The sequence below is a fragment of the Panthera onca genome, chromosome B3, assembly GCF_046562875.1.
Source record: "Panthera onca isolate mPanOnc1 chromosome B3, mPanOnc1 haplotype 2, whole genome shotgun sequence".
NCBI classification, from domain to species: Eukaryota; Metazoa; Chordata; class Mammalia; order Carnivora; family Felidae; genus Panthera; species Panthera onca.
The window spans coordinates 24,973,033-24,999,389 of record NC_138344.1 but is presented as its reverse complement, the minus strand read 5'-3'; the positions used below and the strand labels follow the sequence as shown (position 1 = coordinate 24,999,389).

The following is a 26,357-nucleotide window of genomic DNA, read 5'->3' as shown; positions in this document are numbered from 1 at the left end:
GATAATAAAACATACTGGTTTTGAGCAATATGAGATGCTGAATGCAGTCTGCACATTTAGAAACCTGTGAATCTCAAATGCTGCCCTCTGAATCCCCATCATAAATTTTAGTCTTGCTCAGGAAATCTGCTGTAATTCCCTTCCTCTAATTATACAGCCTGAGCAAAAAGAGAACTGTGCTTTTCTTATAAACTCTCACCCTTAACAAAAAGCTTCCTGCAAAAGCCAAGCCCCCATTTTTCTTTCAGATTAACACTGCTATTTGTGTCCTAATATTAAGTGGCCTATTGTCACTCTCATAGAGCAAATAGGTAGGCCAGCAAAAATCATACATTTCAGTCATTAGCTTTTATAGGTAAGTGATGCTCATTCACAAAGATATATATCTTTGTATAAAGAAAAACACTTGAGGTACAAACACCTCCAGTTTATGTCTTAGAAAGGAATTTTGATTTTGAAATCAGCTTTGATCTGGGAGGAGACATATACTCTCTGGCTCATGAGAAACTGATTTCTGTTCCTCCTACTCTCCTACCATATCTCTAATTGAAGGAAAATGCCTGCAGTATCTTAAAGACATGGCACCATTGATTCTACAATTATATATCAGTCTAAAAGTGAATATCCAAAAAAATAAAAATAAAAATAAAGTGAATATCCCTAAGAGAGGTTACAAGCCAATGGATGCAAAAATATTCATAAATAAGCTTTTGTCAAAAATATGGAAATAAGAGGTGTGCCTGGGTGGCTCAGTTGGTTGAGTACTTCACTCCTGATTTCAGCTCAGGTCATGATCTTAGGTTTGTAAGATGCAGCCCCGCATCAGGCTCCACACTGACAGTGTGGAGTCAGCTTGCAATTCTCTCTCTCTCTCCCTCTCCTTCTCTCTATTTCTCTCTTAAAATAAATAGAGAAACATTAAAAAACAGATGGGGTTGCCTGGGTGGCTCAGCTGGTTAAGCGTCTGACTCTTGGTTTTGGTTCAGGTCATGATCTCATGGTTTCATGAGTTCAAGCCCCACATCAGGCTCCACACTGTCAGTGCTTGGAATTCTCTGTCTCCCTCTCTTTCTACCCCTTCCCACTTGTTTCTCTGTCTCTCTCAAAATAAATAAACTTTAAAAAAATAAATAAATAAAAATAAAAAATAAAAAATGGAAACAGGAAAAAACAGACTGTCACAGGACATTTGAAGGTAAGGAGGTAACATGAAAGATGGCATCAACAAAGGGTGTCTGGGATATCAGAGACAAGTATCGCCTATGTTCCTCTAAACCAACTCTTCTAAGACATCTTGTCAGAAGTACATAACCTAGATGGACCTTGCCAAAGGTTGCTGCAAAGAATGATCTTATCCATGTGCATTGGCTGGTTTGTCTGAGCTTCATTACCAAAACATCTCTGTAAGATCCAATGTAAGTAAAATAATCAGTTTACCTTCATGTCTAATATATAGAGATAGATAATGCACATATTTCTAAGACATTTCTGTGGATGTTATATAATTTTTTCTTGCAGATTTATAGAAACACCTATTAATTCAAATAGTCTAAAGATCTCATTTGTTTATTTCAAAGAAAATGTGCCCTTTATGGCCATTTTGTGTGGATGAGCAAGCACCCTCATTCACCATGCCCTTCTCCTGCTAATTCTTGAGATAATCAGGTCATAAACTGCTCCTAAGCCAACTGGGAGGAGAGAGAAAAGGGAAAGAGAAGAATGCCTTCTGAAAATTCCAAGCAAGAGATGAATGATGACCATGCTATGAATAGCTACACATAAATCTCAACACTTTTTAGTCCATTGCTTGCCCTGAATGAAAGAGCTGAGTAAAAACCTCATAGCACCACAGAGAGCTTTAGGCACATTCTATAATTAGCAGTAAATGGCTTCCCCAGAAAATCCCCTCTATGTTATTGACCTTCATCCAGAAAATGTATCCTGGCTTTATTTATTTATTTTTTTTTCTCTAACACTGCAAATTAAAGGGCCGCATGAAACAACTGGAACTTTCCCCTGGCCAGTCAGCCCTTATGGTCTCCACATCAAAGGAAAGCCATTGTTTTATCAAATATCCATCAGCTCAATGATCTTGTCTAATCAAATGTTTTAAGATTAAAATATTGGCTCCTTAAACAGCCATGTATCCAATTGGTTGTGTGGAGCATCCATTACCACTGACCAAATGATTTGTTGTTTTTAATTAAATCCAGTAACAGTCATTGCCACTTTTGCACTAATCTTGAATACTGCAGTGTTTTTAGAGATGATGAATCTAGTTTCAATAAAGCAATGTGCAAAGTCCCTTTCTTATTAAATTTAAATTAGTTGGAGAATTTAAATAAATCATCACTGAAAAAAAGAGTGAGCAAATATTATCAGCTCAATAAATCTATCCCTATACACTGAAGAAGATAAGCTTATATTAACTGCTGGGCTGCATATGAAAGTTACAGAGAGATGCATCTAGTGAAGTACTTGGGGAAATAACTCATAAATGAAATACTAAGATACCAAGGGAACATTTCTTTTATATTTTATCTTCCAGTGTTCTATTCCAGTTGCACTGCTTCTGCTTTTCCCTCCGACCTCACTCATAGCACTTATAAATTATTGTCAACATGATCTACCATTTTTATGGCAAAAGTAACCCATAAAGCAAAAAGAAAAAAAAGAAAAAGAAGATGATGACTAAAAGGGCTTTAAGTGTATTTTTAAACCCTATATACCACTACACAGTTCACTTCCATAAGAACTTAAAGTTTTTAAAATGTGTTTCCTTCCTGAAAAGAAGGAAAATACAGAAAGCCATAGTTTTAACACAAAAACACTTTAGTAAATTGTAAAGATTTGAAATTGGAAAATAGCACAGTGGTCATGTTGATTTACTATCCTAATAATCTCATCAAACATTATATATTGTCATCTTTATTACACACATCTCTTACTACTCTTTAAAATTCCACAATGCTGCTTATTCTCCCCAAATACACATAGATGCACACACAAACACCAGTAACAGACAATTCTCCCATAATCACATACTCACAGGGATAAAACACTGTGATATTGTGATTTATAAGAAATATGTATTTGCTCATTCAGATAACTAAAATATATATCTCAAATATATTTGCTCTTCATCCATGGTTCCTGGCTCACAGCTCTCATAACCCTAGGAACTTCCTAAGTGTTGAGAGTGGTAACATGTCTTTTGTTATGTTAATGAGATGGTTTTTAGACCCCACCTAAGACTGAGGCCAATTGCCAGGGAGATCAACCAGGTGATTAGAGGGTTGGAATTTTCATTCCCAACAACCCCCATTACCTCCACTTGTAGGGAGAAGAAAGAAAGGGGATCTGGAATTTTAATCACAATGGCCAATGACTTAGTTAATCATAACTACATAAAACCATAAAAACCCCAGAGGACAGGTTTTTGGTCCTTTTTTTGAAGAACTTCCACATTTGAAGAACCAGAATGCTTCTGTGTGCCCCAAAGCTGGACCCAACCTCCACAAGGACAGAAGCTCCTTTGTTCAGGACTTCATCTTCTATCACTTCATCTAGCTGTTAATTGGTATCCTTTACCCTATCAACTAATGAACTAATAACAGTAAGTGTTTCCCTGAGTTCTGTGAGTCATTCTAGCAAATTAATGGAACCAAAGGAAGATGTTGTTGGAACCTGGGACTTTTGACTGGTATCTGAAGTGGGAGGTAAGGGTCAGATAGATAGATAGGTAGATATTGTCAGATATCTAGGTAGATATTGTCAGAATTGAATTGAATTCTCAATCACCCTGCTGGTGTCTAGGAATTGTTTGGTTCCCCATCCCTCAACATTGAAATTGGGTCCCAAACCCTATAAGAAACACAATGCTGATTCCTTTCCATTTTTACTACTTTCTTCAGAGAGGTAAGCATATGCCATGTTCCAATATTCTGTTGAATGTTATAACTGGTAGGAACATTAGAAATGATATAATTTAGGCATGCCTGCATGGGTCAGTTGGTTAAGTCTCCAACTTTCACTCAGGTCATAATCTCGTGGTTTGTGAGTTTATGAGTTCAAGCCCTATGTCAGGCTCTGTGCTGTCAACTCAGAGCCTGGAACCTGTGTCTGGAATCTGTGTCTCCCTCAATCTCTGTTCCTCTCCCGCTCACACTCTGTCTCTGTCTCTTTCAAAAATAAATAAACATTAAAAAAAAGAAGAAATGATATAATTTAAATGTGAGGAAACAAATTCAGAACAGTGAATCAATCACTTGTTAGATCATGGAACCATCAATGATTTCACTAAGAGTAGAATCCATATCATTATCTTCCAAGCCAAAATTCTTTCCATTATAGCAAATTATCTGTTTATTACAGGAAGTTTATTGAAAGAAACTAAAAATGAACAGAGAGTGTTAACAAGCCCTTTTGTTCAACTATATATCCCAATAGTTAAAACCAGAAGTAGATAAGACCATTTAACTCATGTTCTAACTCATGCTCTAACTCAAACCCATTGTTCTTATTTGTTATTGCACATTGATGAAGATGTTTTACAATGACTGGAACATTCCAATGACCAGACCAGAAAGCCCTAGTAGCCAAGGAATGCCTAAAAGACCACATCCTACACATCGTATCCCTTGCATATGATCATGTGCTAAACACTACAGACCCCCCACTGGTGATCACATGCTCTCTGCCTACTGTCTTACAGATACCCCCTGGACTTCTCCATATAATACTCTAGGTGTTCATCTTGTAGGCAGAGAGGTTGGTTGTTAAGGCTTGAGCCTGCCACCTCCCCTGCTTGCCTGGCACCCAATATAAATTTCTCCCTTTCTCTTTCAAACCCTTGTCTCTTCATTTATTGGTTTCTCTAGCAATTAGTTATTCAAGTTTGTTTGGCAACTGTGTCAGCAAACCCAGACAGGAGCTACACTTTCAATCTTTCCAGTCTCCTCATGATTCCTTGGGACAGAGCAGTTGGCCAAGGCAGCAGGCCAGGGCTTACCCATTTGTTTCCTGAGTTAGTGGTTATGATAGATAGGTAACAAGAGGAGACACCAGGCTCATCCCTCACTTTTTATATCCAGAGTGTATTTGTTAGTACAGAAAGGAAGAGCTTCTAGGTCCAGAGTTTGAGCATGGTAAACTTAGAAAAGGAACAGATGAAAAAGAAACTTGACTTCAAGATATAACTCTAAGATTCACTATCTGTGTGGTGCTGAACAAATCATTTGCCTTCATTTGGCTGCAATTTCTTCATTTAAAGAAGTCTGAATTATCCAGTGAGCTGTTTTCTTATAGTGATAAGCATCTGATAAACAACTGAATAGAAATATTAATTCCAGGGCATACAAATAACAATCATATTATTCTAATATAGCACCATGCATTCCAGTTCCTGATTTAGTCAAATGAAATCTAAAGAGGTTTAAATATCAGAATTGTTCATTGAAAGTGCCCCACACATATGAAATATAGGATTATTTTATTGCTGGGTTAGTGTTATTTTGCTTTGTACTACTAACATCTTTTCCTCTTCATGTATGATAATAATTGTTTCCATTTAAATAATTAATAATCAGGGTCACCTGGGTGGCTCAGTAGGTTAAGTGTCTGACTCTTGATCTCAGCTCAGGTCTTGATCTCTGGGTCATGAGTTCAAGCCCCACCCATGTTGGGCTCCGTGATGGGTGTGAAGACTAATTAAAAATATAATAATAATTATAATATATATACGTATACATATATATATATATATATATATATATATATATATACAATCAATTGAAAAATATGGCATTAGAGTGAAAATATAGCCAAGTTACTGCCATGACAGAATATCTCTCAATGTTTTGGGGCACTGAAAAGCAGACAACATAGAGCTGTAATCTTTAAGAAATCCACATGGTGAACTCTGTATTTATCTCAAATTTCTGCTTGGAAATACTTTTCAAATTTCAAAAACAAGAATAAGTGATGAACCACAGGAATCTACCCCCAAAACCAAGAGCACCCTGTACACACTGTATGTTAGCCAATTTGACAATAGATTATATTAATTTTTTTTTCAAAAACAAGAAGAGAACTCAAAAGGAAAACTGAGTTCTAAGCCACTAAGGAGGATGGAATTTGCAAAGCAGGATACAGAAGACAAGGAAGCATCACAGAAAGAAAGCTCTATGTATCTACATAAAGAGTCCCTTGACTTTTTGACCAATTTTTAAGCTACTCATGCATATAATGAGGTTCCATAAGTCCTCTCAGAGAACAACTGCTGGGGGTTGTAAGCTGAATGGAGATTTCAAAGTTCCAAACATCCAGAGTAGTGAGACCCTGCTACATATCCCAAGCATTCCACTGAGATTCCAAAAAATCTACCAAGAAGTAATGGCTAGAATGGTGTAGTGTTATTCTAGCCTAATGGTTCTAAATTTGGAGTAATTTTATTCCCCAGGGGAAATTTAGCAATGTTGAGAGCTATTTTGGTTGTCACACCTGTAAGGATGCTATTTGTATCTACTACATAAAGGCTAGGGAGGTTGTTAAACATCCTATAATACACAAGATATCCCTCACCCTTCCTCAGCAAAGAATCATCTAGTCTACAATTCAATAGTGCTGCTGTTGAGAAACACTGATCTAGTCCTGCTATTCCAGGCCTGCTAGTAAGTGATACTCTTGACCTACCCCAAAAAAGCTCAAAAACAAACCTCAATGGCTGCTGCCTAACTACTACTAAATTAACTGCCTATCAGAACAAAACTCAATATTTTTTAAAGTAAATCAGGATAATTCAGACTCACAAGAGAGGGTACACAAATCCAGCATATAATAAAAAATGATTAGACATACAAAGAAGCAATAAAATATCATCCAAAACCAGAAATGTGGGGAAGTAGTCAATATAAATAGACCCAAAGATGATGGATATTGAGTTTTGCAAATAAAGATCTTCAGACACATGTTAAAAATATGCTCAAGAATGTAGAGGAAAAGGTGGACAGAATAAGTAAACAGATGGGCTATCTCAGCAAAGAAATAGAAAGTACAAATTGGAAATTTATAAAACTAAAGTTGGAAATTCTAGAATGGAAAAATTCAATGTCTGAAATAAAAATTAACCATCTGGGCTTAAAAGAAGATTGAACACTGCATAAGAAAATTTTAGTGAACTTGGGAGCCTGGGTGGCTCAGTCAGTTAAGCATCTGACCCTTAATTTCAGCTCAGGTCATGTATGATCTCACAGTTCCTGAGTTTGAGCCCTGCATCAGGCTCTGTACTTACAGCACAGTGCTGTAAGTACAGAGCCTGATTGGGATTCTCTGTCTCCCTCTCTCTCTCTGCCCCCCCCCCTCAAAAATAAACATTTTTTAAAAAAAAATTTAAAAAGAAAATTTTAGTGAACTTGAAGACAAGTCAATAAAAGTTATCCTAATTAAAGCATGCAGAAAAAAAAAGCACTGAATCAAAACAGTACAGTACTGGTCCAAACATAGACACATAGATCAGTGAAATAGAACAGAATCCAGAAATAAACCCATGTTTTTATGGTCAATTAATCTATGATAAAGATGCAAGACTATACAATGAGAAAAAGACAGTCTCTTCAACAAATGGTGTTGGTAAAATTGGACAGCTACATTCAAAATAATGAAACGGGACCACCTTCTTACACCATACACAAAAATAAACTCAAAGTGGATTAAAGTCATAAATGTGAGACCTGAAACCATAAAAATTCTAGAAAATAACACAGGTAGTAATTTCTCTGACATTGGTTACATTTTTTTAGATATGTCTTCTGAGGCAAAGGAAACAAAAGCAAAAGTTAACTATTGAGACTACATCAAAATAAAAAGGAAATAAACCATCAACAATAACAAAAAAAAGACAACTTACTGAAAGGGAGAAGATATTTACAAATGATGTGTCCAATAAGAGGTTAATATCCAAAATATATAAAGAGCTTATATAACTCAACACACCCAAAACCACAAATAATTCAACTAAAAAATGAGTGGACATGAATAGACATTTTTCTAAGGAAGACATGCAGATGGTGCATGAAGAGATGCTCAATATCACTAATCATCAGGGAAAGGCAAATCAAAACCACAATGAGATATCACTTCATACCTGTCGGACTGGCTAAAATTAAAACACAAGAATAACAAGTGTTAGCAAAAATGTAGAGAAAAAAGAACCTTTGTACACTGTTGGGGGAAAAGTAAATTGGTGCAGCCACTCTGGAAAACAGTGTGGAAGTTTCTCAAAAAACTAAAAATAGAGTTACTGGGTCACCTGGTGCTCAGTCGGTTGAGCATCTGATTCTTGATTTCAGCTTAGGTCATGATCCGAGGGTTGTGAGCTCAAGCCCCATGCCAGGCTCTGCACTGAGCATGAAGCCTGATTAGGATTCTCTCTCTCTCTTTCTGCCCCCTTTCCATGCTCACGCTCTTTTTCTCTCTCTCTAAAATAAAAAAGAATATAATTTAAAAAATAAAAATACAAATAGAATTACCATACAATTCCATTACTGGAATCAGTAATTTATAGAATTGGTAATATATAGAATTACCAATAATTCCACTACTTAGTGCTCACCCCCCAAAAAATAAAAACATGAATTTTTTAAAAAAATATATGTACTTATGATTATTGTGGCATTATTTATTTATTATTTTTTTAATGTTTATTTATTTTTGAGACAGAGAGAGACAGAGCATGAACGGGGGAGGGTCAGAGAGAGAGGGAGACACAGAATCTGAAACAGGCTCCAGGCTCTGAGCCATCAGCCCAGAGCCCGACGTGGGGCTCGAACTCACGAACCATGAGATCATGACCTGAGCCGAAGTCGGACACTTAACCGACTGAGCCACCCAGGCGCCCCATATTGTGGCATTATTTATAACAGACAAGATATGAAAGCAATTTAAGGTCCATGCATAGATGAATAAAGAAGATGTGGTATATATGTACAATGGGATATTATTCAGCCATAAAAAAAGAAAAAAACCTTGCCATTTGCAACAACATAGATGTATCTAGAGGGTACAATGTTTTGTTTTTATTTTTTTAATGTTTATTTATTTTTGAGAGAGAGAGAGTGAGAAGGGGTGGGGCAGAAAGAGAGGGAGCACAGAATCTGAAGCAGGCTCCAGGCTCTTGAGCTGTCAGCACAGAGACTGATATGGGGCTTGAACCCACGAATGTGAGATCATGACCTGAGCCAAAGTCAGATGCTTAACTGACTGAGCCACCCAGGTGCCCCTAGAGGGTACAATATTAAGTGAAATAAGTCATAAAAAGACAAATACCATATGATTCACTCATATGTAGAATATAAGAAACAGAACAAAGACACATTACCTACAAAGGATAAGCAGTAACAATCACTAATGACATCTTATCAGAAACAATATGGTCCAGAAGACAATGTAATGATATCTTTAAAGTGCTAAAAGAAAAAACTGTCAACCCAGAATTTTATGTCTAGAGAAAATACTCTTCAAAAACAAGTTTTTTTAAGGGATTCCTGGATGGCTCAGTCAGTTAAGTATCCAACTCTTGGTTTTGGTTCAGGTCATGATCTTGTGTTTTGTGAGTTTGAGCCCTGCATCAGGCTCTGTGCTGGCAGCATGAAGCCTGCTTGATATTCTCTCTCTTCTCTCCCCTCACTCTGCCCCTCCCTCACTTGCTCTGCCTCTGTTTCCCTCAAATAAACAAATAAACTTCAAAAATAAGTTTTTAAAACAAAGGGAGACATTTTTAAACAAAGTGCAGCAAAGTTGCCACTATTTCAAGAATTGTTAAAGAGGTTATTTGAGCTGAAGGGAAATGATACCAGAGAAGAATTCAATTACAGGAAAAATGGGAAGCTTGCTGGAAAAGTGAAGTCATTGTTATCTTTTATCTGAAAACATCTTTCTAACTGGTCTCCCTGTGCTTTCTCTTGACTCCACTCAGGCAATTATGAAGGTTGGATTATCACCACAAAGACAAACCATATTAGGCCATCTATTCTGATGTCATAGGTGACCAAGATGTACAGGCAGCTAGAAGGCTACAGCAATCTACCTAATGTGGTTCTCAAAAACAAACTGAGGTTATAAACCAATCCTCACCACAAATCAAAATCCTTTATGTGCCCCAGAATCCTGCATAACGGCCCCAACCAATGGCTCCAGCCTCACCTTGTCCCATGCTCCTTTCATTCTTTGCTCTGGTTATGCTGTTTCTTCTGATTTCTTGAACAATGCACTGTTCTCTCCCACTAGATGGTCTTTGCATACACTTTGAAACTGTCTGTACTGTTCTCCCACCCCCACCTGCCTTTGCCAAACTAAATTGCCTCCCAGCTAATTATACTTTTCTCAGGGAAGCTGTCTCTGTGCTCCCTAATGTGTCTATCATGTACCTTTGAGGGAGGTTCACCTGCTAAAGAACAAAAAATGTTTGTGTGATTACTGGATTCATGTCTATTTCTGCATGACTGTAAGTTCTATGAGGGCAAAGTCAGGTCTTTGTTTTATCCTCTCACTATTATATCTCAGAGCTTAGTGGGATGTCTGGTCTTGAACAAATATTTGCAGAATAAAAGATTATTAAATACTGAAATAAAGAGGATTAGGGGATAGCTGTTAAAAAACAGAAAACAGGATAAAAATGGTATCACTTGTGATAAGCCTCACATCAGCAAACCAAGACTTATACAGAACCAAAACTACAGTTTCACCTTCCCAGAATATAACTTTTAGCCAGTCAACATAGAATTACCTGGGTAGCACTAGTGAAATAATCTGCTTGGTGGACCCTTTCCACTTTCCTTAGGAGGGTGACTTTGCCTGAGACAATGTATTCTCTTCTAATAATTTATTTTTCCAGCCTCCTTTCTGCCTTTAGAAAAACTGCCATTGAGGCACTTGAGTGGCTCAGTTGGTTAAGCATCCAACTCGCTCTGGTCATGATCTCGAGTCCCACGTTGAACTCTGTGCTGACAGCTCAGAGCCAGGAGCCTGTGCTTCAGATTCTGGGTCTCTCTGTCATTTTGCCCCTTCCCTGCTCACACTCTGTCTCTGTCTCTCTCAAAAGTAAATAAACATTAAAAAAATTTTTAGTAATCCCCCTACCATTTGTATAGCCTTTGAAAGCTCCCTTCTATTACTAGATAGGATGCTGCCTGATTCATAAAGTGTTGAATAAAACCAATTAGATCTTTGGGGCACCTGGGTGGCTCAGTCGGTTGAGCGTCTGACTTCGGCTCAGGTCACGATCTCGGGGCTCGTGAGTTCGAGCCCCGCGTCAGGCTCTGGGCTGATGGCTCAGAGCCTGGAGCCTGCTTCCCATTCTGTGTCTCCCTCTCTCTCTGCCCCTCCCCCATTCATGCTCTGTCTCTCTCTGTCTCAAAAATAAACATTAAAAAAAATTTAACAAAAAAAAAAAAACAATTAGATCTTTAAATTTACTCAGTTGAATTTTTGTTATTTAACACAACCAAGTACCCTCTTCCCTTCTGCTGGCATTTGAAGCATGGTGTCCAGCTTAGGAAAGGGGTTCCAGAATGCCAGCCAGGGGCTACACTGGAGGAGATCAATCACTGAAGCTGGATTCTGTGCAGGGAGAATGGGGAATTGCTTTCACAGAAACATTATCTTTGAATTGGAAGAAAGATCCTCACTTATTTTAAATACAACTTAACTAGAAATGGTGGGGAAGGAGACACACACATCCATAAACATGCATACCTCATACTGCACTGAAAGTTTTAGAAATAGCTGCAGAGTTGATGGCAACCCGCCAATGATTTATATCATTCTTTTCTATTCTTTGGGGAAAACAATTTACATGGATAAAAATTTGAAGAAGGTAATAACGAAAAAGTTAATTCCATTCAGCTGCATCAACTTCTTAATCTTGAAACTAAACCAAGAAAAAGAAAATATTGAGAGACCACCTTGCTGTTCTCAAGAGCAAGTTGCATAATTTACATAGATGTCTGCTGTGAAATTGGATAAGGCCACAAAGTGCCTTTTTCTCCTTTAAAGGTCAAAATATGCATTTCTTTCTCCATATGTAGGAATAACATCAAATTTGCTACTAGCCATACTTCCAACATGTAAAAAATTTCTTTATAAACAGACTCCTGACATGAGTTGTTGAGTGCTTCCTTCATTTCTCATTTTAGAAAGTTTATACACCTCAAAAAAAAAGTGATCACATGCATTTATAGTGACTGACATCTCAATTTTGTAAATTATATGCTAAGGCACAAGAAACACGATTCTCCTGCCTTTGAAAGTATCATTTGGCATATTTTATTCATCCTGCCTTTCATTTTTTTAAAGAGATCTTGCCTAGAGTGTGGAATAAATAGGTCTTTGTTAAGATCATCTTCTATTTTCTGAGACTGTTACAAAGTGTCCTATTCTGCCAGGCCCTATGACTCACTAAGAATTCCAGTGCTCACAAATGACAGAAGACAAGTCTGACACAGGACCTAATCCAGGTCTTCAAGTACACACTTCTTTGTTCTACAGAAGGATGGAGCTCAGACGCTCTTTCTTTCTACCTGCTGCATGGATGTGAACACACATATTAATATTCATGCCCTCAGATGCATATGCACAGAGGTGCATGAGCACACACATACACACACATATACTTGCACACACACACACAAACACACACACACACATTCACCACACATACACATGGGTTAAAGATGCCTCAAAAATAGATTTAGAATAGATTGTAGAATTTCCTTGAAGTAAAGGAGTTCTTTAAGAGAGGTAGGATCTAGGGGTGTCTGGGTGGCTCAGTCAGTTAAGTGTCTGACTTCAGCTCAGGTCATGATCTTATGGTTCATGGGTTCAAGTCCTGTGTCAGCCTCTGTGCTAACAGCTCAGAGCCTGGAGCCTGCTTCAGATTCTGTGTCTCTCTCTCTCTCTCTGTCCCTCCCCTGCTCATGTTCTGTCTCTCTCTGTTTCTCAAAAATAAATAAACGTTAAAAAATAATAAAAAAAAAAATAAAGGTAGGATCTAATCTTGATTAGGGCAGTTCAGATATGTTTTAACTAATGCAGTGCAGTGAATAAGTAAACCCTAAAGGTTCCACTTAAATCTATGATTCTGTGCTATATGTGAGATTGAAATATCTCACATATCTCACAACTTACCATTGCCAGATAAAATACAGGACTCCAAGCTAAATGTGAAATATTTGGGATATACTAATACTAAAACACTACTTGTCATCTATCTGAAATTCATAAGTAATAGGTGTGCTATATTTTAATTGACAAATCTGTCAGGCAGTCCTATAGTCAATGAACTGAACAGCAAGAAAGCTCTTAACATGAGCCCAAATTCACCTTTATCCTCATAATCCTGAGCTTTTACCTGAATTGGCTACTGTGGGCCCAGCCACAGCTTCCCTCAAGATGGGACAGTGCAGAGGTGCCTGAGTGGCTCAGTCGGTTAAGTGTCTGACTTTGGTTTAGGTCATGATCTCAGGTTTGTGAGTTCGAGCTCCGTGCTTCTGATTCTGTGTCTCATTCTCTTTCTGCCCCTCCCCTGCTAGCACTCTGTCTATCTCTGTCTCTCAAAAATAAATAAATGTAAATTAAAAAAAAATTAAAGATGGGGAAGTGCAGAGAATCCCAGGATAAGGAGTAAGACCCACAGCACTCAGGGACCACATGGCCATAATATATGTGGCTGTCACCACAGCAGAGGGCTGAGCTCATGTTACTCAGCCAGCTAACCTGTGAGGGATATGGAGATGTTACCGCTCATCATGGACCTGGCTATTCACTTGCTCAGTGACCTCTGTTCCTCCATAAGCCTGTAGGCCTTGTCACACCCCCAGGAGCTCCATGCACTGAATGGCTCACAGCAGGAACCCCTACATCCAAATCCCCAATCTCTCCTCCTCACTTGTTTTCTTCTCAGTGAAGATTCACCACTGAAAATATCAGGGCTAAACTCAGTTTTTGTATACATCGTCTTGAATATTATTACTTAAATTTACCCACATTGACAGTCATTGTGAGAGAAATAGCCATTATCCAGCATTTACAATTGAAGAAACCAAGGTTGTGTCATAAATATATACTATGCTTTCCTGGACTCCATGTGAAAGACACAGAAGACATGACCCCTTGTTTATGGGAGCTGTGATCTAGCATGAGTGCAGAACATTTATATGTTATATGCACTTGTAGGTACACACACAATAGATCAAATGCAATTGTTAAATTCAGTTTGACCCATGAGCTCTTTGGACAAACAGAAATAACCCATACCCTCCTTTAATTTATCTGGGACATCTAAATGAATACTATGACTGGAAACAAATGAAAGCAATAGTAAGTGGAAATATGATTTTTCAAAAAACAAAATCTTCTATCCGTATTTCCCTTCGACTCTGTTGAGAATCACAGAGGATGATGTTTTTTCTCTTTTGTAATATGTGTACACAACTACAAGGTTAAAGTTTGGCATTTGCCCAAGTGAATCCTGGCTTTAGGGAATATAGTCACAGAAATTATTCTACAATTATCATTTTTGCTTTGGTTTCTTGATATGTTCTCATGAACAATATCTTGAAACTTGTGGGTATCATTGGCTATGGAGCAGACTTCAAATCCTACAGATAGAGAGGGAGGGAGAGAGAGAATCCCAAGCAGGCTCCACACCATCTGTGAAGAGTGAGACATGGGTCTTGATCCCACAAACTCTTAGATCACCACCTGAGCCAAAATCCAGAGTTGGACACTTAACCCACTGAGCCACCCAGGCAGCCTGCCTACTCTACACATTTATTATAAATGGAATCATATAAAAATGTGGTCCCTCATGACTGGTTATTTCATTATGTTCAATATATTTCAATATGTTCATTATTTGTGGTTAATGCTTTGAAGTTCAGCATATTGTAGCACATATCAGTATTTCATTCCTTTCTTTCTAAAGCTGAGTAATATTCCATTGTATAGATACACCACATTTTTATTCTTCCATCATTTCATGGACATTCAGACTGTTTCCACTTTTTGGGCATTATTAATAATGCTGCCGTAAATATTGGTATGCACATTTTTTGTGGACAGATATATTCAAATCTTAGTCAAATACCTAGGAGTGGAATTGCTGGGTCATGTGGTAACTCTGTTTATCATTTTGAGAAATTGCCAAAATGTTTTCTAAACATTCCCTAAACATTCCCTCTGGCGATGTATGAGAGTTCTCAATACTTCTTAACGTTGATAGAAAAATATGTGTAAACATGTTTGCTAAAAGATTAATGACAAAGCTAGACAAACTAGACACAGGATAAATGAGTTCCAAATCATAATTTAAAGTGAACAAAGAAAAATCTAACAATTAAAGATCTTTAAAAAGAAAATAGGGGCATCTGGGTGGCTCAGTTGGTTGAGTGACCAACTTCAGCTCAGGTCATGATCTCACAGTTCGTGGGTTCAGACTCCACATCAGGCTCTGTGCTGACAGTTCAGAGCCTGGAGCTTCAGATTCTGTGTCTCCCTCTCTCTCTCTCCCCTCCCCTACTTGCTCTCTTTCTCTCTCTCCTTCAAAAATAAACATTTAGAAAATAATAATAGTAAATTAAAAAAATGAAAAGAAAATATACAAGGGGTGCCCAGCTGGTTCAGTGAGTACAGCATGCAACTCTTGACCTTGGGATATGATTTCGAGTCCCATGTTGGGCATAGAGATTACTTAAAAATAAAATATTTTTTAAAAAGAAATAAAAGTATAAAATTACTAAATTCTTGCATATTTCCAAGTATCAATGAACTGAAACATGGTGGCCATGAGTTCAGTGCATCAAATATTCCCCATTCCAGAGATAGGACTTTATTCCCACCTCCTTGCAGTGAGATGTGGCCACACAGAATTCTTTGACCACCAAAGTGTGAGCAGAAGTGATGTGTATCATTGCTGGGCAGAAGCTTTAAGGATTGATGTGGGATTTACAATGGGCTCTTGCTCCCTGCCACAGAAACCATCCACACTCCAGATGGCACATTCCTGACAGTCTGGGGACCAAAATGACCACAATGTAGAAACCCAACCAATTGTAGACATGTACCATGAAGAAGAAAAAATCTCTACTTCTTTAAACCAAGACATTTTGGAGTTATTACCACAGCAAAATCTAATCTATCACACACACACAAAAATTAGTATCAGGATTGGGGGCATCATGAAAAATTTAGAATATGTGACATTAACTTAGGTGCCAGGCAGCATACTAGTGAGAAATTGTTATTGAAGGCCAAAAGGATCACAATCTATGTAATACAGTAGCAAAATACCTAGTAAAGCCATTATTTGTAATGACTCAGGAGTCAGATCATAAGCCTAATGAATTTATAGCTCAAGGGGAAGAGGTTGGAAAATGGAACTAGTCTACACTAGTTGTGACAGGTTGCAGTTAGTACATTTTTATGAAAAAATAAAATGAGTGCAGAAATGAAATGGCAGTAGGAATAAAAGAAAATAGAGTCTAAAAAGTCATGAATTTGCAGAGTTGGAAGTGGGAACTTTTTCTCCATTCCAAATGGTAAAAGATAAAACTGAATGGCCTCTTAAGAGTTCTGCCCCTCAGTTTAGGGAGGCTTCCAAGATGAGGCGACCTTCAAGCTTCATTTTGAAATATAATCAGTGATCTACCAAGTTGTAAAAACAATGAAGACTGTTCCAAACAGAGAAGATCCATGGACAAGAGAAAATACTTGTGAAGCAACTTGGAGGAAATACAAATAGTCAGTACTGCATCACAATAGTTTCCAAATCCTCCCAAGCTGAGAATACCTTTATTCAAGGTCAGGATCTAAAACTGATGAAAGCAGACTTATTCCAGACTCCATAGATCACATTTTAAAATCACCTGAATAAGTTGCCAGTCTTGAAGGGCTATGTCACCTCTCAATGCCAAACCAAGAGAAAACAGGATCAGATCTAGTGGAGGAGTAACAGAAGAGTGAGAAGGGGGTCACTATAGGTAAATTGACCTAATAAGAGATTCTTTCAATAGTCAGAGCGTGAGAGAATGGGGTCCTGAAATTCACAATGGCTCTGAGGATAACTTAGAGGGGATGTATTTCAGAGATATTTAGGAGAGAGACTCAGCAGAACTGGACCACTGATTACATGGAGGTAGGCAGAAGGATAGGAAGAGGATAGGGTCAATAATAATTTCCAGATTTCCAATTTGGGGGACAGGATGAGTACAGTTACTAACAACCAATACAGGGAATACAAGGTGAGCAAGGATGGCAATCAGGAGCAAAGGGATTGAGTTTATTTACGAATATGTTGAGTTTGGAAAATCTGCATTATAGCCAGTTTTAAGTGTCCCATTGAAATTTAACACACAAAGAAGTTGGGAACTCTAGGCAGTGCTAAATGTTGGACATTGCTTAAATATCAGAAGAAGATATTTAGCACCACCATCTCACCCCCAACATGTCCCCCCACCAAGAGCCAGCCCCACTCCATTCTTTCTGCCCACAGAAGGGGATCCAGTGTGTTAGTATCCAGAGTAGGCCAATGTTAAATTTGAGCAGCAGAGAACTGTCTGTCACCATCTGGGAAGGAGAGAGGGGGTAGACTTTTTCACTATTTCTCCTTTTATTCCTGCCCCAGAAATCCCTTTATAGATTAAGTAAACCAGTGTTTACAGATGCGTTTGCAGCTCCTATTAGCCAGGGCTCTATCTCAAGGATGGTTAGACACTGATTGTGAAGAAATCAGCAGGCAAGGCAGGGTGTTTGATGATTTCAGCTTATCATGGAGATAGACCCCACAAGGACTCCTCTGAGTCAACAGCATGACAAAAAAAAAAAAATCCTTAAACAATTCCATTCCAATTACCAGTTGCTGAGAAAATAAAACTAAACCTCCTATTTTTGATTGGTCCAAGTGAGAATCATTTAATGATTATAGAATTACGTGCTCTTAAGGGTTAGGTTTCCTGGGAAACAGACTCTGAGAACTGTGTGTAGGAGGTTCATTGGGAGTGCTCTCAGGAACCACACTGTGAGAGGGAGGAAAGCAAGAAAGGGCAGAGGGAGTGAGTGCACCATGATACCTCAGTCCAGCTCATCTTTGAGGCAAGAGAGCTGGGGCTTTGTATTCACCTATGGACGAGTCACTGGGTGCAAGTGGCTTCCAGGGAGCAGGTATGATCTAGACATGTCAATTCCCCAGTGTTTTGTTTTTTTTTTTTTATCTGAGTAAATGGTGATGGGTCTCTTTGGGGAAGGACCAGGCATGTCATTATCACATATCCTTCCCATGGTGACATAGGGTCATTTTTCCTGGGTACCCAGCCTCTCTTTTAGTCAGTGGGGTTCAGATTCAAGTTTCTAGAATCATTAACTGAAATATAAGCTGAAGATAAGATTTTTTTATGGAGTACTTTGCCTCAGAAATGTATATATTATTTTTAAGAACTCAGATTTTTTTTCAGAGCAATCTCAACATAGAGAATGAAAACTGATGATCTTACATTCAGCACAAGAATTTTTTATATGTTTAAGCCCAGAAAAAGAAGTCTATGCATTACATGTACATGCCTATTAAAGTCTGTGTGCCTGTATATGTGTCTGTGTGTGTGTGTTTCAATTTTTCCCTGATGAAAAATAGTGTTTCTTTATGGAACCCCTGTTAAATTCCAGCTTTTGTTACATGAAACAAATTTCACTTGTTTCTTGCTCACTTCTTTTCCCCCATCATCATTCTAGACCCCAATTTCTATTTGAGTCAACAGGAGCATGTGCACAATGTATCACTCAGCAGACATCACTGTCCTGAAATAGACACCCCTAGCTTTTGCCAGTACTGTCCATGGAAGTTATGACAATAATGCAAGGACAACCAGAATCATAGATGATGAATGATGAATTACAAATGTAATTTAAATGATGTAATAAGATTACTACATTAAATACAACAGGCCCAGTTAAATTTAACTTTCAGATCAACTACACACACACACACACACACACACACACACACACACACATATATACACTTGTATATCAACTATATATATCTATATTATATATATAACTATACATTATATATATATATATATATATATATATATATATATATATATATATTAGTGTAAGTATGCCCTATGCAATATTTGAGACATACACTAAAATTCACTTATTTTTTATTAATATTAATTCAAATTTACTGGACATCTTGTATTTGTTTGTTTTGCAAACTCTGATACACCTACTATATATAATCAGTAGACATAATTCTTCCACATTTCTTACTTTTACTTCTGCCCTTCAGTTTTATCTGTCATTGAAATCCATGTTGCCTTTCCTGCTTGAAGAGAAGTATTAGGATCACAGAAAATACTGAAGATAACAGACAAGGGGGCACATCTGGTTTTACCATTTATATGATAGAAAAGTTGGAACCAAACTGTCTTCTCATCTTAACACTAAAGTTTGTTCAGAAGTTTAAACATTCTTGGCAGAACTTTTCTTTTGAATAACCATCACACACACAGATATACAATACCAGGGTTTTTCTGATCTGCTCTCATGGTATATCATAAAATGAATCATCTCAAATGCTAACACCTCAACCTTTACATAATGCACAATTTTTACTACATTATCCCAAAGTGCTAGGACTTAGAATAATTGTTGATGACTGCTCTTATGTCTTTGTGTCATCTGGTCAGTTCTGGTACCCAGGCCAGACTCAGTGAAGCTTGGCTGCACTTCTCTGGGCAGCTGCTATCAGCAGGCTGTTCAGGGAGGGAGTGGTTGTGCTAGGAAGTGTCACTTGTCTGGGAGCAGGTAGGCTGTTGGGAGAGTGGAAGTAATGGAGACTTCTGTCTCCTGTCACCCATTAGACTAGCTCAGAATTGTCAGGGGTCCAAGAGAGACTCAGCCAAGGCTCTGTGAGGCATAGAGTCAAAATTACCTTTTCTTCTTCTGCATTTTATTAGCCAACACATGTAAAAACCAGACAGAGGGGAAAATGGATTTAATTTTCTGCTGGGAAGAGCTGCAAAAGACATGGATAATGGAAGGGCTAGAGAACTGGATTTATATTTCTAATCAATCTCCCCATCTTTAAATACAATGATGAACATGCAGACATTTTATGGGGGAGAAAAGAGCTTTCTCAGTGAAAAAAACCATGGATTGACTTATATCCTGCCACAAGTTTCTTATTCTGGTACCTGGTCCAGAATAGTTACCTGTCACTGTCACATCAACATCTGAACAACCTCTTATGCAAAACTAAAAAGTTCTAAACCACCTTTGTTAAGTAGGTTATCCTTCATGGCTTCATGCAATTCAGAGCTTGTTGTGTTTATTAATAATAAAGCTGAAAGATTAACTTCTTCCTTCACACCACCACCATATTCAGTTGGACATTTACCAAAAGGGCTACTATTATGTTTACATTATCTGTGCTTTCATCAGGAAAAATAGAGAACTATGTCACTAGCTGTACTTGTCATATTGGTGGTACTTCTGTATACTTCTTGCTTCATATTCACCCAGCATTTCCAAGGACTATATCAATACTATTTTTCACAAGTATCACCTTGTAGTCTAACCTCCTAAAGTTCAGCTTTATTAGAAGACAGCAAAGTACTAATGTTTAGATGTGTAATATTAAACATCTGATACTATTGTCTTTAAATTCCAGATTTTCTCTAATTTTTTTGTTTTTTGACAAATTCTTCATTTCCTGTGTGAAACCACCTAAATGTTGTGTTTTTTTCATATTTACACATTTTCTTTCTTTTTGTTTATTTTTTTGTTTATTTTTTCCCCTCAAAATTTCAATGTAATTTATTGTCAAGTTAGCCAACATACAGTGTATACAGTGTGTTCTTGGCTTCAGTAGATTTCCATGATTCATTACTTACATACAACACCCAGTGCTCATCCCAACAAGTGCCCTACTCAATGCCCATCACCCATTTCCCTTCTCCCCCTCCCTCCTGCCCATCAACCCTCAGTTTGTTCTTTGTATTTAAGAACATCTTATGGTTTCTCTCCCTCTATGTTTGAAACTATTTTTCCCCTTCCATTCCCCCATGGTCTGCTGTTAAGTTTCTCAAATTACACATTGAGTGAAACATATGATATCTATCTTTCTCTGACTGGCTTATTTCACTTAGCATAATACCCTCCAGTTTCATCCATGTTGCTGCAAATGGCAAGATTTCATTCTTTCTCATTGCCAAGTAGTATTCCATTGTTTATATAAACCACATCTTCTTTATTCATTCATCTGTTGATGGACATTGGGCTCTTTCCATAATTTGGCTCTTGTTGAAAGTGCTGCTATAAACATTGGGGTACATGTGCACCTATGAATCAGCACTCCTGTATCCTTTGGATAAATCCCTAGTAATGCTATTGCTGAGTTGTCAGGTAATTCTATTTTTAGTTTTTTTGAGGAACCTCCGCACTGGTTTCCAGAGTGGCTGCACAAGTTTGCATTCCTACCAACACTGAAAGAGGGTCCCTGTTTCTCCACATGCTAGTCAACATCTGATGTTTCCTAAGTTGTTAATTTTAGCCATTCTGACTGGTGTGAGGTGGTATCACAATGTGGTTTTGATTTGTATTTCCCTGATGATGAGTGATGTTGAGCATCATTTCTTGTGCCTGTTGGCCATCTAGATATCTTCTTTGGAAAAATGTCTATTCATGTCTTCTGCCCATTTCCTCACTGTATTATTTGTTTTTTGGGTGTGGAGTTTGGTGAGTTCTTTATAGATTTTGGATACTAACCCTTTATCCAATATGTCATTTGCAAATATCTTCTCCCATTCTGTACATTACCTTTTGGTTTTCTTGATGGTTTCTTTTTCAGTTCAGAAGCTTTTTATCTTGATGAGGTCCCAATAGTTCATTTTTACTTTTATTTCCCTTGCCTTCAGAGATGTGTCGAGCAAGAAATTGTTGCTGCTGTGGTCAAAGAGGTTGTTGCCTGTTTTTTCCTCTAGGCTTTTGATGGTTTCCTGTCTCACATTTAGGCTTTTCATCATTTTGAGTTTATTTTTGTGTATGGTGTAATAAAGTGGTCTAGTTTCATTCTTCTGCATGCTGCTGTCCAATTCTCCCAGCACCATTTGCTAAAGAGAGTGAATTTTTTCCATTGGATACTCTCTCCTGCTTTGTCAAAGATTAGTTGACCATACATTTGTGGGTCCAATTCTGGGTTCTCTATTCTATTCCACTGGTCTATGTGTCTGTCCTTGTGCCAAAACCATACTTTCTTGGTGATTACAGCTTTTTAGTAAAGGCTAAAGTCCTCTACTCTAGGACTGTGATGCCTCCTGTTTTGGTTTTCTTTTTCAACATTACTTTGGCTATTTGGGATCTTTTGTGTTTCCATACAAATTTCAGGGTTGTTTGTTCTATCTCTGAGAAGAATATCAGTGCAATTTTTATTAGGATTTCATGTAGATTGCTTTGGGTAGTATTGGCATTTTTACAATATTTATTCTTCCAATCCATGAACATGGAATGTTTTTCCATTTCTTTGTGTCTTCTTCAATTTCTTCCATAAGTTTCCTATAGTTTTCATAATACAGATCTTTTACATCTCTGGTTAGGTTTATTCTTAGGTATCTTATGGTTCTTGGTGCAATTATAAATGGGATAGAAACCACTTACATTTTGAATGTGTCTTAGCTTCACTAGTCAGTGTATCTCTACAAATAAGACACCAGGGGTTTCCTCTCTCACTTTCAACCACAGCCATAAAAGCAAATTCAGATTGCACAACATTATGAAGTGAATTGTACTCTGTAAAATGGTTGCTTTTATGTTAGGTGAATTTCACCTCAATTTTTAAAAAAAAAAACTTTTAAAAAATCACAAATTCAGTACAAGATAAATAGTACTTCTGAGTAATTTGAGGGCAAACCTATTTGGTCTTCATTTTCTCAGATCACTGCCATTGTCACCAGTTGGTTTACAATGTGTGTCTTTTCTTTTTTTTATTTAAAAAAAACTTTAATGTTTATTTTTGAGAGAGAGAGAAAGAGTGTGAGTCAGGGAGGGGCAGAGAGAGAGAGAGAGAGAGTGAGGGAGATACAGAATCCGAAGCAGGCTCCAGACTCTTGAGCTGTCAGCATAGAGCCAGACATGGGGCTTGAAACCGTGAGATCATGACCTGAGCCAAAGTTGGATGCTTAACTGACTGAGCCACGCAGGCACCCACAATGTGTGTCTTTTCTTAAGAAATAATCCAATAAAATTTGTTCCACTTTCAGTAAATTAGGATTAAAAATAAGTAATATGAATTTCACTTAGTTATGTTAACGCTAGCTTGATTTTAAATTACAATGATTGTGGTTAATGTTTTGGCAGATTCAAGAGGTAAGTATAGGTATCAGCTGCTCAGGTCTCCATGACCCTGAAGATGCAGGAAGGAGTACCTGACCTTCAAGGTGTCCCATTTAGGCAACACTAAATGAATGCCTTCAGACTTCTCCAAAAAACACTGACTGAGACACAAGCCATGTCACCATGGTTGTGGCTGAGCTGGAGAAGATCTTAAGCAGCTGCCCAGGTGAGGAATCCGTGGTCAGCCTTCTGGATGGCACAGTGGAAAAACTGAGCATCCCCAAGGCAGGTGGTGGAGTCCATCCAAGTGAAGGAGGAGAGTACCAAGCTGTGCAAGCACAGAATCTAGCACCTTAAGGAGCATAGCAGCAACCAGACCCTGGCAGCCAGCATGAGGAAGAGAAAGCACATGGACCATACAATGGCGGGGCACCTGTTTTGCTGTGGCTACATCTCAGTGAATTAGCACACCAGAGTGGCATAGAGAGCTGGTTGGACCCAGCCAAGGTGGCTGATGCTGAGCCAGAAGTTCCAGTACAACTACCACCTGCACCAGCTGGGGGACAATTCTGTGTTCACCATCACACCAACCTCTCAGCCATAAGGACACCACAATATTCCAAGGGGGACAGCAGCTTCAAGAGCCCCTACTGGCCCATGTGCAGCCACTTTCTGAACAAGCAGGCATAGCCCCTGCCCTTGGCCCACTGCACCAACTCCCACCTGCTCTGCAGACCTCAGACATCTCAATGATGGAGAACAACCGGCCCCCGAGGCTGCCCAACAGCTATAGCTACAACCCTTTGCTGTCTGTCCACCAAGAACCAAAGAAGTGTTGCACTTCTCACAATCCAAGAAAGTGTACATCATGTAGGCACCCCACACACACCTGTGTGCCCCATGCCTTCGTACTCCAGCCTGGCCTGCCAACCTGTGTTTCTGTTTCTTGTGACCCAAGATCAGTGAGCGATGGTAACTACTCCTAGAAAGAGAGGAGTCAGATCAAGAGCACATCTGTGCTTGGAGGTATGTTTCCACTGGTAGAATTCTGAAGCACGCGTGAGCTACTTGATGCCTTCCCTTTCAGAGAGAGACTTTCCTGCCCGGGAGCTTCCACCACTCCAGAAACAAAAGTCGGTTATTTCCTGCACCCCTGACCCTTGTGTCCTCCTTCTGTCGGCCCCTCCTTCCCATCACCAACCAACATGCCAGGAAGGGTCGCAGCCATGCCCAACAAGCATGCCCTGTAGAGGCATCCAGCAGAGTTGCGTCCTTGGGACCTGGCTTTGGGTGTTCCAGGTTCAATGTCAGGTCATTCGTGCCACCTTATCTCCTCCTTGAGAATGTGTTCACATGGAAATCCACTGGGCCAAGTTCTGCAGAGAACTTTCCTGCCTATGGTTCCCTAACTGTAGATCTAATGCTGATCCTTACAGTAACTTGTAGTTCAATTGAAGTAAACACCTGTGACTTTTCAAATCAAATGATCTACTGTAGTTTACAAAAAACCATACGGTAGAGGTTTGTATTTAGCACTTATTTTTGCATGTTGATGTTGATTAGTTAATAAACTGTAAATGTAAAGCATAATAAAAATATTTTCTATTTCTTGAAAAAATAAACTACAATGACAGTAAAAAAAAACAAATGTTATGGACAAAATGTTTCCATTTTCTCAGATGCATAAGCATGCATTGTAGTTGAAAAATCACCATTAAAGTTCGCACACTGTAATGTGATCCCTATGTACATGGCTAGTCTGAAGCTCACACTGTAAGCAACTTATCCCCAACTCCTGAACTGATCAATACCTACTCACTGAGACAATCCCCTGAATACACATAAGGTTGTTGGGAAACATAGTGTCACGTTTCCATAAAAATTTCTAAATATATATATTCCATTTCTATGCTTATATCCTCACTTGGAAATAACAGTTACCAGACTTTGAGTAGAACTTGATAAATGGTCTAAATAAAACTTGAAATGGTCTAAATAGAACTTGAAACTGATCTAAATAAACTGCTTTGGAGGAGGTGCCTGGGTGGCTTGGTCAATTGAGCAACCGACTCTTTATTTCAGCTCAGGTCATGATTCAGGGTTGGTGGGTTTGTGCCGTGTATGGAGCCCCCCAGTTGGGCTCTGCACTAACAACACAGAGCCTGCTTGAGATTCTCTCTCCCTCTCTCTCTCTCTGCCTCTCCCCTGTTCACTCTCTCCCTCTCTCTCTCTCAAAATAAACAAATAAACTTTTATAAAAAAACAAACTGCTTTGTGAATACCTTAGTAGGTCCCTTTGCTGAGGAATTCTCAGTCTTTAACATATTACCAAACATTGGAAATCTGCAAGAGAAAAATGGAACATGAAACATCTCTCACATTTATTCAACCCCAGGATTTTATTTTTCACTGAGCATCTCACACTACTAAGTTTTCTATGCAACAGACATCGGGAGGTAACACGTAGTCATGTTCAACCCAGACATGGAGTCCAAAAACCCCTGAATCCCATTGCTCACTGCTGCTTGCTCTCTCTCCAGGCAAGCCAACTTTATTCCAGAAAATAAAATGGAAACAAGGTACTGCCACTGAGTGTCTCAAAACTGATTAGAAGTTTGTCTGACTTTCTTCATTTGTGTGTTCAATCCAGCCAGTCATGTATACGGACACCACTGGTTTTTCCATTTGTGAGTAGGATGGGTTTTTTTTTTTTCTGGTTACTTGCATTATGTATCGCCTCCTTGGTGGCTCCAACAAAGTAACACAACTTAATTTTCCTTGTCTATGGTATGCCACTTACACCCACTTAGTTATGCTTGTGTCATTTGATTAAATTGAACATCCTTGCTGTCTCTATACATAATAGTGATGGGTAATCACATAAAAGCCTCTTTCACGATCAGACTTAGATATAAAAAAGCAACATGTTTAATAAGATCCATTGGATTTAATAAAATAAAAAATAGTGGGAG

General features: G+C 38.3%; 1 pseudogene; it reads left to right on the top strand.

Moving 5' to 3' along the window:
* LOC132669616 (E3 ubiquitin-protein transferase MAEA pseudogene) overlaps nucleotides 1-24,138 on the top strand; it is a 53,504-nt pseudogene extending 29,366 nt beyond the window's left edge.
* The last annotated feature ends 2,219 nt before the right edge of the window (nucleotides 24,139-26,357 follow it).